At 47.7% G+C, this 16561-nt stretch overlaps 1 long non-coding RNA gene across 1 annotated transcript in view; it reads right to left on the bottom strand.

The window, feature by feature from the left end:
* Positions 1 to 706: 706 nt before the first annotated feature.
* LOC138473618 (uncharacterized) overlaps positions 707 to 16561 on the bottom strand; it is a 65360-nt gene continuing 49505 nt past the window's right edge. The window contains exon 2 of the long non-coding RNA XR_011268816.1: positions 707 to 943. This is a non-coding gene — a long non-coding RNA (uncharacterized lncRNA). The remainder of the gene's footprint in view (positions 944 to 16561) is intronic.

Here is a 16561-nt window from a genome sequence, read left to right as displayed (position 1 = left end):
GCAGCCGTGGCTAATGACCCCTGTGTGTGATCCACAACGGCTGCAGGATAATGCTTACAACCATGCTCACAGCAGGACCTGTGTGTGTGTATCGAGCATAACTTTGGCCTCCTGAAGGCACGTTTCCACTGCCTCGACCACACCAGTGGAGCCTTGATGTACACTCCAGAGAAAGTGGGTGAAATTGTGCTTGTGTGTGTCATGCTGCACAATATCTGCCTGAGGATAAATGTTCCACTACCCCATGATGTGGACATGCCACCCCCAGAGGATAAGGATGCAGTGCCTGTGGCTGAGGCAAATGCACGCATTGCCAGAGATGACATGAGGGATGTGAGTTTGGCATGCCAGGGACTGATAGACAATTTCCTTTGACATTTTCACATGGCACAAGCCATGCACACCTGTCTGACACCACCTCAATCATTAAACACAACATTATTTCGAAAGATCTGCTCCCCTGATCCACAGTCATTATATGAAGCCATCAACATTCACTGGATGAACCCAGGGAAATCTGTTGCTTTAGATTATGCTTCATATTTGGGAACTGTATGTAAAGGTGAACTGTTTAAATTGTGCCTTGATTTGAAACACTGGTAATTAACCTGGAAAAAGTGAAAAAAGCACTGTTCGATCAAGACTGGATTGAGACCTTGTATAGTTTTCATGGTTATGTGTCAATGAATCATCTGGCACATGCACATAAGAAGTGGGGCGAGGTTGCCCCGTATTTGGTACAGTTTCCAAATACATTTTTATTTTGTAAATCTATTCATTAAAATGTTCAAAGAGAAACAAATACAATAAAAATCTAAATAAAGAATGAATACAATAAAAATAATGAAGCAATATCAATAAATACATGTATTTTCATTTGTATTTCCGTTTTTTTCTTTTTCCTCCTCTTCTCGTTTCTTTTGAACTTTTTTGTTGCAGATGTCTACAGTAGAAGAGATATAGAAAGGAAATAAAAGAATCAATAGAGAGTGGGAAATGAGAGCGAGAAGGAGGAAGAGAGAAAAAGAAAAAGAGAGAAAAATGTAAATAATTAAAACATCACAAATATACATAATTGAAAACATCCCATATAGCAATGCATTTATCAATTTTTCTCAACCTCTTATGCGTTACCTTCTCCCTACCTGAAAGAATATAAAGGTCTCAGTCATCAATGGAAGGGTCTAGCATCACTCTTACAACATTTTAAAATATGTTTCTTTGCAACCACCAACACTCTATATGCCCAAAAAAGTAAATAAGCAGACACCCAAAGATCCATAGGAAACAACCCCATCACACATATTAATGGAGTCTGAGGGAGCGAAAAATCAAGCACAAGGTCTATGCGCTGAATGACAGCCTCCCAAAAACCAGACATTTTTGGACATGACCAAAACATATTCAATCCCATGCCAACATCTGATTGACAATTCCAGCAAATATCATCTTGTATAATTTTACAGCGTTTCATTTTCGAAGGGATCAATAAACTTAATGCATGTCCCATTGTTGAGTAATTCTCTAATCTAGATCAATTTTATATCTACAAGGGCCTGCACAAATGCGATTCCACTCACTATGCAAGAGATCAAAACACAGATCTGAACTCCATATCGCCCTACTGTGCTCAGATGCCATATCAACATCCTTTGGTGCAAGGAGCGAATACAGAGTAGAAGCAGAAAGAGGTTCACTCCTAGACAAATGCAATAGGAAGGGCACTATGCACAGAAGTGTTCAACGGCGCAAATAACACAGTAACGGCAGACTTCTGACAGTCGCAGCTTGAATTTAAATCTCAAGAACTCGAAACTGAGCACAGAAGTTCTATCGAAAATGTGCCTAATTTTCCAGATACGCAAAGACTGCCAAGAAGCCCATGATATAAAATGATTATTAAATTGAATTGCTGAATTCCCCCAGATAGAAGATTCCAAGCTTAGACGGTATTTTACCGCTGAGGCCTCTCAACACTTCTTCCAATCTTTCAAGACATGCCTAACAAATGGAGGGGTCATAGCAACAGCTGATTTTTTGTACATACTAAGAAGGCAATCCAGAGGAATTGGATGAACAGATGATTTCTCTATGCTAAGCCAATTTTGGCCACTAGCAGCATCTTCCCTCAACCAAATGTCTAATGTACAAAAAAGGTAGCAGGCGCCCCTCTCTCGAAAGAACAAGGCATGATAACCTGTTCAGTGGTAATTAACCACATTGAGAGTTCGCAGCGATTGCTTTTTGCTCACTGTACCTTTCACAGATGGGAAATATCCATTTGCATATCAGTCTTTGTCCCGCCCACAAGGGCAGTCCAGCACTGAAATGCTATGGCAATTCCTCTCTGAACAAGAGTACCATCAGCAACCCCATACACGTGTTTCAGCCTTGTTGGGCATCATCAGTGAGGTGAAGCTGAGCCTCTCTAAGCACAGTGAGCAGGGAGTCCACGTCTGGTTGCCCCCAGGTAACCTAGGGTGACCAACCCCAAGTTCCTTTCAAAAATACAAAAAAGATAGCAGGCGTCCCTCTCTCGAAAGAACAAGGCATGATAACCTGTTCAGTGGTTATTAACCACATTGAGAGTTCGCAGCCATTGCTTTTTGCTCACTGTACCTTTCACAGATGGGAAATATCCATTTGCATATCAGTCTTTGTCCCGCCCACAAGGGCAGTACAGCACCGAAATGCTATGGCAATTCCTCTCTGAACAAGAGTACCATCAGCAAACCCATACACGTGTTTCAGCCTTGTTGGGCATCATCAGTGAGGTGAAGCTGAGCCTCTCTAAGCACAGTGAGCAGGGAGTCCACGTCTGGTTGCCCCCAGGTAACCTAGGGTGACCAACCTCAAGTTCCTTTCAAAAATACAAAAAAGGTAGCAGGCGCCCCTCTCTCGAAAGAACAAGGCATGATAACCTGTTCAGTGGTTATTAACCACATTGAGAGTTCACAGCCATTGCTTTTTGCTCACTGTACCTTTCACAGATGGGAAACATCCATTTGCATATCAGTCTTTGTCCCGCCCACAAGGGCAGTCCAGCACTGAAATGCTATGGCAATTCCTCTCTGAACAAGAGTACCATCAGCAACCCCATACACGTGTTTCAGTCTTGTTGGGCATCATCAGTGAGGTGAAGCTGAGCCTCTCTAAGCACAGTGAGCAGGGAGTCCACGTCTGATTGCCCCCAGGTAATCTAGGGTGACCAACCCCAAGTTCCTTTCAAAAATACAAAAAAGGTAGCAGGTGCCCCTCTCTCGAAAGAACATGGCATGATAACCTGTTCAGTGGTTATTAACCACATTGAGAGTTTGCAGCCATTGCTTTTCGCTCACTGTACCTTTCACAGATGGGAAATATCCATTTGCATATCAGTCTTTGTCCCGCCTACAAGGGCAGTCCAGCACCGAAATGCTATGGCAATTCCTCTCTGAACAAGAGTACCATCAGCAACCCCATACACGTGTTTCAGCCTTGTTGGGCATCATCAGTGAGGTGAAGCTGAGCCTCTCTAAGCACAGTGAGCAGGGAGTCCACGTCTGGCTGCCCCCAGGTAACCTAGGGTGACGAACCCCAAGTTCCTTTCAAAAATACAAAAATGGTAGCAGGTGCCCCTCTCTCGAAAGAACAAGGCATGATAACCTGTTCAGTGGTTATTAACCACATTGAGAGTTTGCAGCCATTGCTTTTTGCTCACTGTACCTTTCACAGATGGGAAATATCCAATTGCATATCAGTCTTTGTCCCACCCACAAGGGCAGTCCAGCACCGAAATGCTATGGCAATTCCTCTCTGAACAAGAGTAGCATCAGCAACCCCATACACGTGTTTCAGCCTTGTTGGGCATCATCAGTGAGGTGAAGCTGAGCCTCTCTAAGCACAGTGAGCAGGGAGTCCACGTCTGGTTGTCCCCAGGTAATCTAGGGTGACCAACCCCAAGTTCCTTTCAAAAATACAAAAAAGGTAGCAGGCGCCCCTCTCTCGAAAGAACAAGGCATGATAACCTGTTCAGTGGTTATTAACCACATTGAGAGTTCGGAGCCATTGCTTTATGCTCACTGTACCTTTCACAGATGGGAAATATCCATTTGCATATCATGTTCTTTCTGGAGAGGAGCGCCAGCTACCTTTTTTGAAATATTTGTAAGGAACTTGGGGTTGGTCACCCTGAGTTACCTGGGGGCAAGCATACGTGGACTCCCTGCTCACTGTGCTCAGAGAGGCAAAGCTTCACCTCACTGATGAGGCCCAACAAGGCTGAAACACGTGTATGGGGTTGCTGATGGTACTCTTGTTCAGAGAGGAATTGCCATAGCATTTTGGTGCTGGACTGCCCATGTGGGCGGGACAAAGACTGATATGCAAATGGATATTTCCCATCTGTGAAAGGCACAGTGAGCAAAAAGCGTGTGCTGCAAACTCTCACCTCAGAACAGGTTATCATGCCATGTTCTTTCTGGAGAGGAGCACCAGCTACCTTTCTTGAAATATTTGTAAGGAACCTGGGGTTGGTCACCCTGAGTTACCTGGGGGCAACCAGATGTGGACTCCCTGCTCACTGTGCTCAGAGTGGCAAAGCTTCACCTCACTGATGAGGCCCAACAAGGCTGAAACACGTGTATGGGGTTGCTTCTGGTACTCTTGTTCAGAGAGGAATTGCCATAGCATTTCGTTGCTGGACTGCCCATGTGGGCGGGACAAAGACTGATATGCAAATAGATATTTCCCATCTGTGAAAGGCACAGTGAGCAAAAAGCGTGTGCTGCAAACTCTCACCTCAGAACAGGTTATCATGCCATGTTCTTTCTGGAGAGGAGCGCCAGCTACCTTTTTTGAAACAAATTTGTAATGTGCAAAGCGTGAAGGCTCTGTGGTATGAAGCAATATTTGGAAAGCCAAATCCTCCCAAGCACACCGGCTTCATAAGTACATCCCTAGGGATCCTGGATCTGCCCCGTCTCCCCACAAACAGTCCAGAAAAACATTATCAATATCGCAAATTAAGTTTCCTGTTAAAGGAAGTGGGAGCATAGTAAAAACTTAAAGCAGCTTAGGAAGTAGAGTCATCTTAATAACATTCATTTTTCTCCACAATGTCAGATTCAGCATACTCCATTGCAAGCAAATATAGCTATTTCTGCGAGTTTAGTTCAGATAGTATAAGCCAACAGAGTACTTACTTGCCTAGAGATATGTATACCAGGATATTTAAATCCATTGTCCGCCCATACATCCCGTTCAACACGAAGGAGACCTCTATGACATGCAGATGAGATAGGGAAAATCTACATTAATTTTAGAATTGGACACACATCCAAATGGCTGCAGAGTTGATACTAACTCCTTAAACAATGGTTTGGGATAGGAAAGTAAAAATAAAAGGTAATCTGCATACATTAGTACCCGGCAGTCCTATCCACGGGATTACACTGAAAGATGATTGGCTCATTTTTTAGCCCTACCTCAGTTGCATCCCATGGACGCACAAACATTGTTCGCGTGCCGGGTACACTCTTTTTTTCAAGGCAACCTTGGAAAGGGAGAAGGGACCACACGTAGCCCCTTCTCCCTTTCTGGCCTTTTTTCATTTTTATTTTTGTCCCATTCATTATTATGGAGCAACTTCTCCCAAAATGGTGCCCTGTTGCTCCGTACTAATGAAGCAGTATGCGCGGTCTAGTGTTCCTAGAACCAGCGTGTACTGCAACAAAACCTTTTCAAACGGCAAAGACATGCTGCTTGAAAAGGTTTCGTAAGCCATAAGTGTTCCAGGGCTACAAACTCGGGAAAACCAGTATCCCGAGCCTGCAAGACCCCGGAATACTAATGGCAATAACCGCCACCATGTAACTTGAGGACCCAGGGGCATTACCATAGGTTGTAATGAGCCGCCAGCTCTGTGGTTATTGCCACAGTAGGACCTTGGAAACTCAGTCACCCGACAAGACACCTTTAATACCATAATTCCCTCTAATAGAGATAGCCTGGGGCTGAATAAAAAGATCAAAAAACGAAGGGGATAAAGGACAACCCTGCCGGGTACCATGATAAATAGGAAAACACTCAGCTAAGCAACCATTCACCAACAGCCTTGCCTCAGCATCTTTATATAGTGCATTACAAAGTTTTAATATACAAGGTCCACAATGGACTCTTTTCAATACCCGTCGAAAGGAAAGTCCAACTCACCCTATCAAATGCCTTTTCCGCAAAAAATACTAACTGCAGCGTAAGGGTCCAGTGAAAGAGCTCTCTTAAATTATCAAAACTATTTTAAATCCCACCTGGTTTTGGTGAAACAACTTTGCCACCAACGGGTTAATTCATACTGCACAAATCTTTGCCAGGAGTATGACATCCACATTCCTCAGCAATATTGGTCTATAATTGCCAGAGATTGAATGATCTTTCCCAGGTTTAGGGATCACAGAGATCACTGTAGTTTTAATGGAATTAGCCACCTGTTCAGAATTAATAATCTCTGTAAAAAGATCAATCATAAAGGGTGCAAGGGAAGAACCAAATGCAACATAGAATTCAATCAGGAATCCATCTGGCCCTAGGGATTTACCAGGTGACATCAACTCCATAGAAGCGTTAATTTCCTGTACTGAAAATGTTTCCATCCAAACGAAGTCTATCACTATCATTCAACTCTGGGATACAAATACAATTGAGAAAATCAGCCACTTCAACTTCATCTACAAATCCATCTTCACAATACAATGATGCATAAAACGTTCTAAATGCACCACAAATGTCATAATTTGTCCTAAAAAGTGTGCCATTATCTTCTGAAATAAAAAGCACTTGTTTAACTCTCTTTCTTCCCCGCAATCTGTTGGCCCCAGATCTTTCCCCACATTCCCAATAAGCCTTTTTGTATAAAACAAATCTCTCTCAGCTTTACAGTGTATCATTTTATCTAATGAACATTTTGCATTCATCATAGCCGATAAGGAATTAATCGAAGGATTGGCTGCATGTTCAAATATACATTGGGCCTCATTACGACCTGGGCGGTAAGTGAATAACGATGCCGGTAAAGGATTACCGGCATCGCTTACCGCTCCGGCCGATTAGGACACGATAACCCGGTGCCGTTAATAGCACCAGGAGCGCGGGCACGCGACCATCCATGCCGCCAATACAGCCATGGCCCAAACAGGGGATCATCACAAGTCAGGCGGACATGCAAATAACGGCCTACTGAAGCCCAAAAAGTACCTTACCGGCATGGAGCTAATTTCGACATCGCGGACCACCCGTAAACGGCCATGTGCAGTGTTCCCAACTGCCACAAGTCCACACAATCAACACAGGTGGAGGCAATACAGACTGGGCCAGCACAAAAGGAGCACACCCCACCCCTTCCCACACCCAGTCACACTCCACAACGATTCCAATACTACTAGCAATGCTGGGGATGGAGGACATGATTGCAGTGGAACTGCTGCAACAACAACAACAACAACAACAACAACAACAACAACAGGCAGCACAGAGGAGACGCAGGAGGAGAAGGAGGGTGAGGCAGGGCCAGCATGCCCCACCAGTGCAGCCAGAGGCACCACGCAGGCAGCCCCCAATCCCTCGCATCAGAGCCAGTCCATTCAACCTAACCCCTGAGCAGATCCACACCCTGTACCGTCTGGACCGGGACACCATCACCACCATTGTGGATATGATACATGACGACATTGTCAGCCTGATTGCATCACACACCGCCATCCCACCCCTACTGAAGGTAGTGTCTGTGCTCCACTTCCTGACCACAGGCACCTACCAGCACACAGTGGGGCACATGCATGGCATATCACAACCATTTATTCTCACGTACGCTGAACCAAGTGCTTGATGCCCTCCTGAAGCACACAGGCGACCACATTTCCTTACCACGGTCTGCCCACGAGATCTCAAACACCAAAGTTGGTTTCCATTCACTGACCGCCATCCCTGGTTGCATTGGCGCCATCGACTGCACCCATGCGGAATTGGTGGTCCCACATGCCATGGAGGTAGCGTACTGCAACCGTAAGCTATACCACTCAATCAACGTGCAAATGGTATGTGACTCAAACAAGATCATCACACATTGCTGTGCCCGATACCCCGGATCAACCCATGATTCAATGGTCCTGCGGAACTCCACGATACCACGCTACATGGAGCGACATGCAGGGCAGAGATCCTGGCTTCTCGGTGAGTCGCATGTTAGGCTCATGGAAATGTGATGTGGGTAGCTGATTGGGGTAGAGGTGCATACTTCACCTGGCTGAGATGGGGGTGGGGGGAGATGCAAACTTCACCTGGCTGAGATGGGGGGGAGAGATGCATACTTCACCTGGCTGAGATGGGGGGGGAGATGCATACTTCACCTTGCTGAGATGGGGGGGGGAGATGCATACTTCACCTGGCTGTGATGGAGGGGGGAGAGATGCATACTTCACCTGGCTGCGAGTGCCTGAGAGAATGGACCATGCTCATACCCCAAAGCAGCCCAGACTGGACCTGACACCTGACCACATAATGCAACATGAAAGCTGCCCTACCATGTAAATGATGCAGTGTCACAACCATTCCATAGCCATCTACATGTGCACTGTACCTAATCAGACCGTATCCCCCTCAACACAATGCAGCTACAAGCAATTACTATGGCCAATACACAGCACCAAATACCATCAACTGAAAGGACAGTCCCCCATTACTGCGTACAAAGGAGTCACATGAGGGCCAAATACATTAATACACCACTACACTGACACAGAGGTCCAACAAAAGTGCATGGCACCATTTGTTGTGCATAGTGAGATCATCATGAGGCTGACATCAACGGTGCCAGGATGAAAGCATACAAATTACTGGACATCAGCCAGATCATGGAAAAAAACGGCGTGGACTAACACAGTGCATGAGCACTCACAAGGAACTGGACCCCCCTGCGCCCACTAGTTGATGGCACGCACACCAGTTCATAAGAGGAATACACACATAGCAGTCACATCGTGTGTCTCCATTCATGCATGGAAATCTGGTTGCAATCATGAAATCAATGCATGCTATGGTGTCATTGATCGAGGTCCCATATGATGTGATGACTTACACATATACATTGTTGCCCACATGCAGGTGATGCAGGCTATCCCTTGAAGAGGTGGCTCCTTACCCCAGTCCGGAACCCACAGAACAGGCACGAGGAGGACTACAATCGTGCACATACACGTACCAGTGTGGTGATTGGGCAGACATTTGGCCTCTTGAAGGCACGGTTTCGCTGCCTCAGCAGGTCTGGTGGGGCACTCCTGTACCGCCATGAGAAGGTGGCCAAGATCGTCATGGCATGTGTCATGCTACACAATATGTGCATCAGACGGAATGTGCCCCTTCCCCCGACGCTGAACTGCAACCACCTGACAATGAGGATGAGGAGGGTGGGGATGGGGCAGCACCTCAGGGAGGCAGTGATGCACAGGAGGGACGTGCCATGCGTCAGACTCTGATCAACCAATGTTTCTAGCACACATGGACGGAGAGTGTGACATGGAGGTGGCACTCGGGGCACTGGGTGTGTCAGGGACATGGACACTGTAGACTGTTTACCAATAAAGCACACGTACGCAATAAGCAATGTCCACACATGTGAATCATGAGTTACCAAAATGTGTATTAAAGAATTATAACAAAGTGAACAAGCCCTCCACCCCACACACCCTCTCCCCCCTCAACTCCCCCACACACACCCTCTCCCCCCTCCCCTCTCAACTTCCCCACACACACCCTCTCCCTCCTCCCCCCTTAACTCCCCCAAACACCCTCTCCCCCCTCCCCCTTGACTTCTCCACACATGGTGTGCAGTAGCGTGCACCAGTAGTCCACATGGCACTAGTATGCATGGCTGTGCCTACTGCCCTCCCCCTCTTCCAGCACCAGGTGCCCCCTGTCCGATCCGCGCAGGTTCCTGCCAGACCTACGCACGGGGCTGGTTCTGGTTGAACTAGCAGTCGAAGATGTTCCCGGTTGTACTGGTAACTGTGGTGGACACATGGCCTGCATTGCTGCCACCATTTCAGAGAGGATGTGCCGCACTACTGCCAATTCGGCACAAATGTCCTTCGAGGATGACTCAATAGCTGATTTCAAGGATGCAGCACATTCCCTCCCACATTCCGTTATATGCTGCGTCAACAGGCCTGTAAGCTCCTCCGGGCGCCTCTGAATATCCCGGATCCCCTCTTGGTTGGTTGGCACTGCGGTGGATGTTGGAGATGTTTCCGACATGCTATGTTCCTCGGGCACAGTTGGCGTGGTGCTGGGAGTTGCAGTCCATGAATGAACCGGAGACAGCCCGTGCATGCTGCTGTCGTGCATGCTGCATGGGGACAGTTGTGGGGAATGCAGGGGGCCTGTGGCGGGAGTTGCAACATGCAGCTGATCATCTTCCTCATCATCAGAAACTGCTGCTGTGGCAGCTGTCTCACCCACTGTGCTGCTGGCAGCCGATGCAGTCCCTTCTGCCGCTGCCACTTGGGTGCTGGTGGCTGTTGTGGGTGCTGTAGTGGGGGCCGTAGAGCACATTGGTGCTGTGGCCTGTGGTGTTTTCTTGGCCTTCCGCTGTGATGCCGGTTGGCCTATACCCCTTGAAGTGGAGGGGCGGTGTTCTCCCTCCTCGGCCCTGGCCTTCTTACGTGGTGTGGCATCTTCCTCCCTGGTGTCCTCGTCACCACTGTCTGAATGCATGCCTGCGGGGGACCAATAGAGGGAGAGTGTTAGTGATGGGTCTACAGGCATCGGGCATGCATTGGGGTGGCTGCATTCATATGGAATGGCAGATGATTGACATTTGGGGAGTGACATACGGGTTGCTTGGCTTTTGGGTGGGTGATGCATGAAGGTGTCTGGCCTGACACATATGGGTGCATTGTGCATGTGGACAAGGTGATGCTTTGCACTGCCTTTAGGCAGTCTTGTACTCATGTGTCTGGTGGACCCTGCTCTACATCATTGTTCTGTCAGCTCAGGTGGACATCATTGTGGTGGTATTAGCATTGTATCATTTGGGACACCTACCTGCATCGGCTGATGACGGGGCTCCTCGCTCCATGTCCCCGACTCCGTGAATTGCCTCTGCCCCTGTGGTTGTGGCGCATATCTCCTCCCATGGTTGTAATTTGATGGGGGACTCCGCACCTCCGCCTGTCCCCATCCCCAGGTTGCGGTTGGCGTAGAGGATGCTCCGCACGCGTAAACGCAGATCATCCCAGCGCTTACGACAGTCTTTGGGAGCGCGGGGTGTGGTGCCAATGGCACTGACTTTCTGGGCGACCTCCACCCATATTTGTTTTTTACGCTGCACTGCAGCACGGGTCATGTCTGTGGAAAACACCACATCTGCATGTTCATGCAGCGTCTCTGCCAGCATGGTTAACTCCTCTCGGAAGAAGCACTCCTTGCACAGGCGATCAGTGGATTTCTTGACAGCTTTCGGCATGGTGAGATGCAGCAGGTGGTGTTGGAGGTGTGGCAGAGTTCTGGGGGTCAGATGACTCCTGGTTGTGGTGGATGGCAATGGATTGTGTTTTTAAAGATGGCCGCCGTGCTCTTTCCCGTTCCTGTGCGATGACGCTACCTCCGGTTCCGCTTATTTGCAGTCACCGCTAATATCGGTTAACGCTATTAGAGGTGACCGCTATTAGCGGTCGCCGCTAATGCCGATGGCTTGGATGCCGGAGGAGATATTTGCACTACAGACGATGCCGGAAAGGGGGATTTTTCACCCTTTTTTTTACGGCATGGCGGTGGGGTCATTACCGGCATGGCGCAAAGCTTGTGCCCGCATACTCGTAATAGTGCACTTTTAGCGGTCTATTGCCAGCACGGACACGGTACTTCCGCCATGCCGGTAATGACCGGTACGTACAGCCCGGGTCGTAATGAGGCCCATTGTTTGTAAACAGATTCCAAGTGTTTATAATTCACTTCGGTCACTTTCTTTTTGTATGAGGTACAGTTGATTATCTTTCCACGTAAGAAGGCTTTGAATGCATCCCAAACAATAGCCAACCTGTCAACTGATTCAGCATTTTCCTCAAGGAAAAACAAGATCTATGTTCCAATTTGTTTAATGAAATCCTGATCCAACAGTAAGCGAGTATTAAATCTCCATTGTCGATCATTTATTCCACCTCACATTGAGCAGTGTAACTTTAAGTTCACACATGCGTGATCAGAAATCACAATATCATCCATATCTGATGCATTCACATCACCAAACAGGTCCCTGCTGACTAAAAAGAAATCAATTTGAGAAGAAGTGCCATGCGGCACTGAACAAAAACGATATTGCTTTTTTTCTGGGTTTAGTCGACGCCAAATATCGTGTAAGTTGCATGACAGCATAAGCTTTAAAAGACCATTTCTGGTCCTCTCCTCTGCATAAGAGCGTGATACTTCTGCTTTATCCAATGCCTTATCTAGGATAGTGTTGAAATCCCCACCAATTAATATTGGTCCATTACCATATCTTTTAGGACATCATCCAGTTTTCCCAAAAATTCAAATTGGGCTATATTGGGGGCATATACATTCATAATAAATAGATGTCTATTTTCCACCTGCAGCTTAATTGCCACAAATCTCCCCTCAGTATCAATATTCACTTTTTCCACCGGGAATCTGCCATTTTTCTTAAATAAAATAGCCACTCCCCTAGAATTACTTGCAAAATAACTGACGTTTTTTTTACATATACATTATTTAAAATATAATCTATTTTTTCCCATTGCAAATGTGATTCTTGGAGTAGAACAATGTCGGGTTTCTTTTACATACATTTGATAGAACTATTTTTTATGGTTCCGGTGGAATCTCCGGCCTACTAAACAGGTTCTTTTGAGGAAAGGTAAGATCAATTCCTTTGATGCACGCTGTAGATTTTGCCAGTTGGAAAATACAGTTGACAATCATAGGCACTCATTAATACATTAATACATTAATACATTGTACTAATTTGAATATTGAAAGGATGGGGTATTTGGGGAAACTGTGCAATACTGTCAATTGGGTAAATGTCAAAAGGTTTTGGCAAAGATGTTTAAATAGTAAGAATATAAGGGATTCATTGGTGGTTGCTGCTTTTTTGAAATATATTCAACTAAGTGATCTGTTATGAATTTCTGAATGATTTTATTGTAGGAATGATTTTATTGTAGGAATGTATATATAGTGATGCATTTGTAGGTATAATATATTATTGTAAGACAATTGTTTGATTAAACAGTTTTCATGTTTTCTTAAAATGTATTCTTAACTAATAGTTTGTATGTGATTTAGTGCTTAAAAAGGCATTTTTATATGTGTACATTTTGTAAACGTTTCTTTGTAAACCATATACAATAAAAAATAAAAAAAATAAACACGACAATGACACAATCAGGAATGTCCTCACATTGATGAAGTTCAACGATTTGTATGTTAAGGAGTGCCCCAACTATTCTGCCAAACAACCTCCAACCACCAACTCCCCATCTCACTACCCCTCCACCAACTCCCCATACACTATCCATCTCCCCCCTCCCACCACCAACTCCCCATCACATTATTTCCCTCCCACCACCAAATCCCCATCACATGACCCCCCTCCACCTCCCACCACCAACTCCCCATCACATTATCCCTCTGCCACCACCAACTCCCCATCACAATATCCCCCCTCCCACCACCAACCTCCCACCGGCCGCGTTTGATACAGTCGACCATCAGGTGCTACTCGATCGCCTCACACTGGCTGGCCTCTCGGGACAGGTTCTGGCCTGTTTCGCCTCCTTTTTGGCCGATCGCTGTCAAACACTGACACTCTCCTCCTTCTTCTCAACTGCTTCCTTTCTCCAATGTGGGGGTCCCCGAGGGATCCGCCTTGTCCCCAGCACTTTTTAACATCTACATTCAGTCTCTTGTACTGCTCCTCCGCTGCCACGGGTTCAGGTGCTACTCCTATGCTGATGATACTCAAATCATCTCAACCGGGCCTAGCATCTCAGCTAAAGGGTTTCTTGTTGGCCATGTAGATGGGTGACAATTGGCTGAAATTTAATGGGGACAAGACAGAGGTCCTGGTGGTGTACACCCCCCCATTGATCCCCATTCTGCCCCCCCCTACTTCGACCGGGTCTCTGGCTTTTTGGCCCACTGAGTTTGGTCCTTGCCCTATGCCAGTGTCTGAAGTAAAACATTTGAGGGTTATCTTTTCGTCTTCTCTGTCTGTGGGCGCATGGTTGGGGCTATCTGTAGGGCTGGGTGTTTTCAACTCAGAGTCCTACATAAAGTTCTACCATTCCTTCCTATCCAGCTCAGGCCCGTTGTAACAGACCTCCATAGTTTTGAGTCAGTTGGATTATTGTAATTCTCTCTTCGTGGCCCAACCTTTGTACTTACTTCACCGTTTGTAGCTTCTACAGAATTATGCGGCTCGTATCTGTACAGTGCCCATCTCTCCTGTTCTCCATTCCTTACACTGGCTTCCTGTCCTCCAACAGGTTCACTTTAAGTCAATGGTGTTAGTTCATCGGGGTTTCTATGGATCTGGAGCTGAAAATCTGCAGGAGACGTTCCGGCCTTATGTGCTACCTCATGCGCTGCGCTCTAAGGATTCCCGTGTTCTTCCAATCCCCCACTACTATTTTGAGTGGGTGAGTGGTCGCTCCTTCTCAGTGGCGGCCGCTAAGCTGTGGAACTCTCTGCCTGTGGCACTTCGTACTACCAACAATCTTCTTGCATTTCGTCTGCTTTTAAAAACATATTTGTGTTAAACAGTTATGTCAGCTAGTCTCTAAAATTCCTGGCTCATTCTTAGCGCCAAGATGCTGAGGCAAACGTGTGTTTATAAAAGTGACTAACATAACATAACATAACTCCCCATTACACTATCTCCCATCACCCTCCCACCACCAACTCCCATCACACTCTCCCCCCACCCCCCTCCCACCACCAACTCCCCAGTATGGCCACTCGTGGCAATCAATGTCTCAGAGTCTTTCACAACCATGGCCTCTACCCCTCTGCCAGCTCCCGGACATTTTGGGTACAGAAGGCACTGTGACTGAAGCCTCAGCGTGCCCTGCTATGACCCCTCTGTGGGTGTGGTTGAAGTGGAAGGGACAGAGCCTGTCTCCGGATTCCATTGCCGTTTTACCTTCATGCTCTGCTGGATGGCCTCTGCCAGTGCAGCGATGCTGTCAGTCATCTCCCTGACCCTCTGGCCGTACAGTGTCAGGGTGGCCATGGTAGCTGTTGTCTCAGCCCAGTTCTGCGCGATGGCCCACACAATGCTGCGGGTGGCCCATTGAATGTTGTCCCTAATGGCCTGCAGGTGTTCAGAGGGCATGTGGGCAATTGCCTCCATCTCCCGCTGTCTGCGCACCATGTCCTCAAGCCTCCGCAACAGCATGCTGCGTGTTGGTGTGTGCTGCGTGGGTGAGGGTCTCTGTACTGGCTGTTGGCTGTATTCAGGTGAGCCATATGAGGGTGTATCAACATCCGGCTCTGGTGACTGCACACGCAGTGTGGAGGGCTCTCCGGAGAGTGTGCACACTGGCAGTGTGGAGAGCTCTCCGGCGAGTGTGCACGTTGGCAGCGTAGAGGGCTCTCCGGGGAGTGTGCATGCTGGCGGCATGGAGGGCTCTCCAGGGTCTGTGGCCCTTTGGCAGGTAGTGATGTCGGGCTGGTGTCCCCCTGTGAATCCTCAGTCACCCTGCCAGCAGGTGTGGCCTTGGTGTCTGTGCCTCCGGCTGCAGGTGTGGGTGCAGTGTGCCTTGCACTTATCCTGGTGGCCTGTGGTGTGGGTGAAGGCTTGGCCTATGGTGTGGGCATTGGCTTGGCCCGGCTGTGTTGCGGTGGTACATAGTGGGACATCCGCCTCAGTGTAGCCTGAGTGAGCCTTTGCAGGGTGGTGGTGGTGTCAGACCTTGAGGGCTTGGATGTGCCACTCCCAGAAGGACCTGCAACCTCCTCCTCCTCTGATGCCTCTGTCAATGTGTGAGTGCCTGTAGAGGACCTAGGAAATGTTGTCATGTATGGTTCCCCTACGTGTGTTGGCATGCATGACACATTTGCTATGGTATAGAGTGGGGCAAATGGGCATGGTTGGTCAGGGGAGATTGCATGTGAGCCCAGCATAATGGGGTTGATTGTAGCGATGAGTGTGTGACACATGGCGAGTTGGTTTCTGGCCTGTGTGTGGGGAGGTCAGGGTGTCCATGCTGGGGCAGCTGAAGTCTAGCAAGCATGTTTGAGGTCCTTCATGCCCCCACATGCCCTCTCTGGGTGGCACTCACATGGTGGGGGTGGTGGTTTAGGGCATGGCTCTATGGGGCACTGATGTGCAGCTCGCAAGTGATTGGCAGGCTGAGCACACGTTGGTGTGGGGGACATGTACTTCCCTGTGGCTTGTCTACCATGCCAACATGGGGCAGGCCATCTGGGCCCGCAACATGCTGGTGTGACTGCTGCACAGTGTTGTGGTCGCTCAAACACCCCACCCCACTCGCACAGGGTGCGCCAG

This window comes from Ambystoma mexicanum, chromosome 8 (genome assembly GCF_040938575.1).
Source record: "Ambystoma mexicanum isolate Mex_15411 chromosome 8, UKY_AmexF1_1, whole genome shotgun sequence".
NCBI lineage: Eukaryota > Metazoa > Chordata > Amphibia > Caudata > Ambystomatidae > Ambystoma > Ambystoma mexicanum.
Note: the sequence above shows the minus strand (reverse complement) of the source record. Positions and strands in the feature narration are given on the sequence as shown.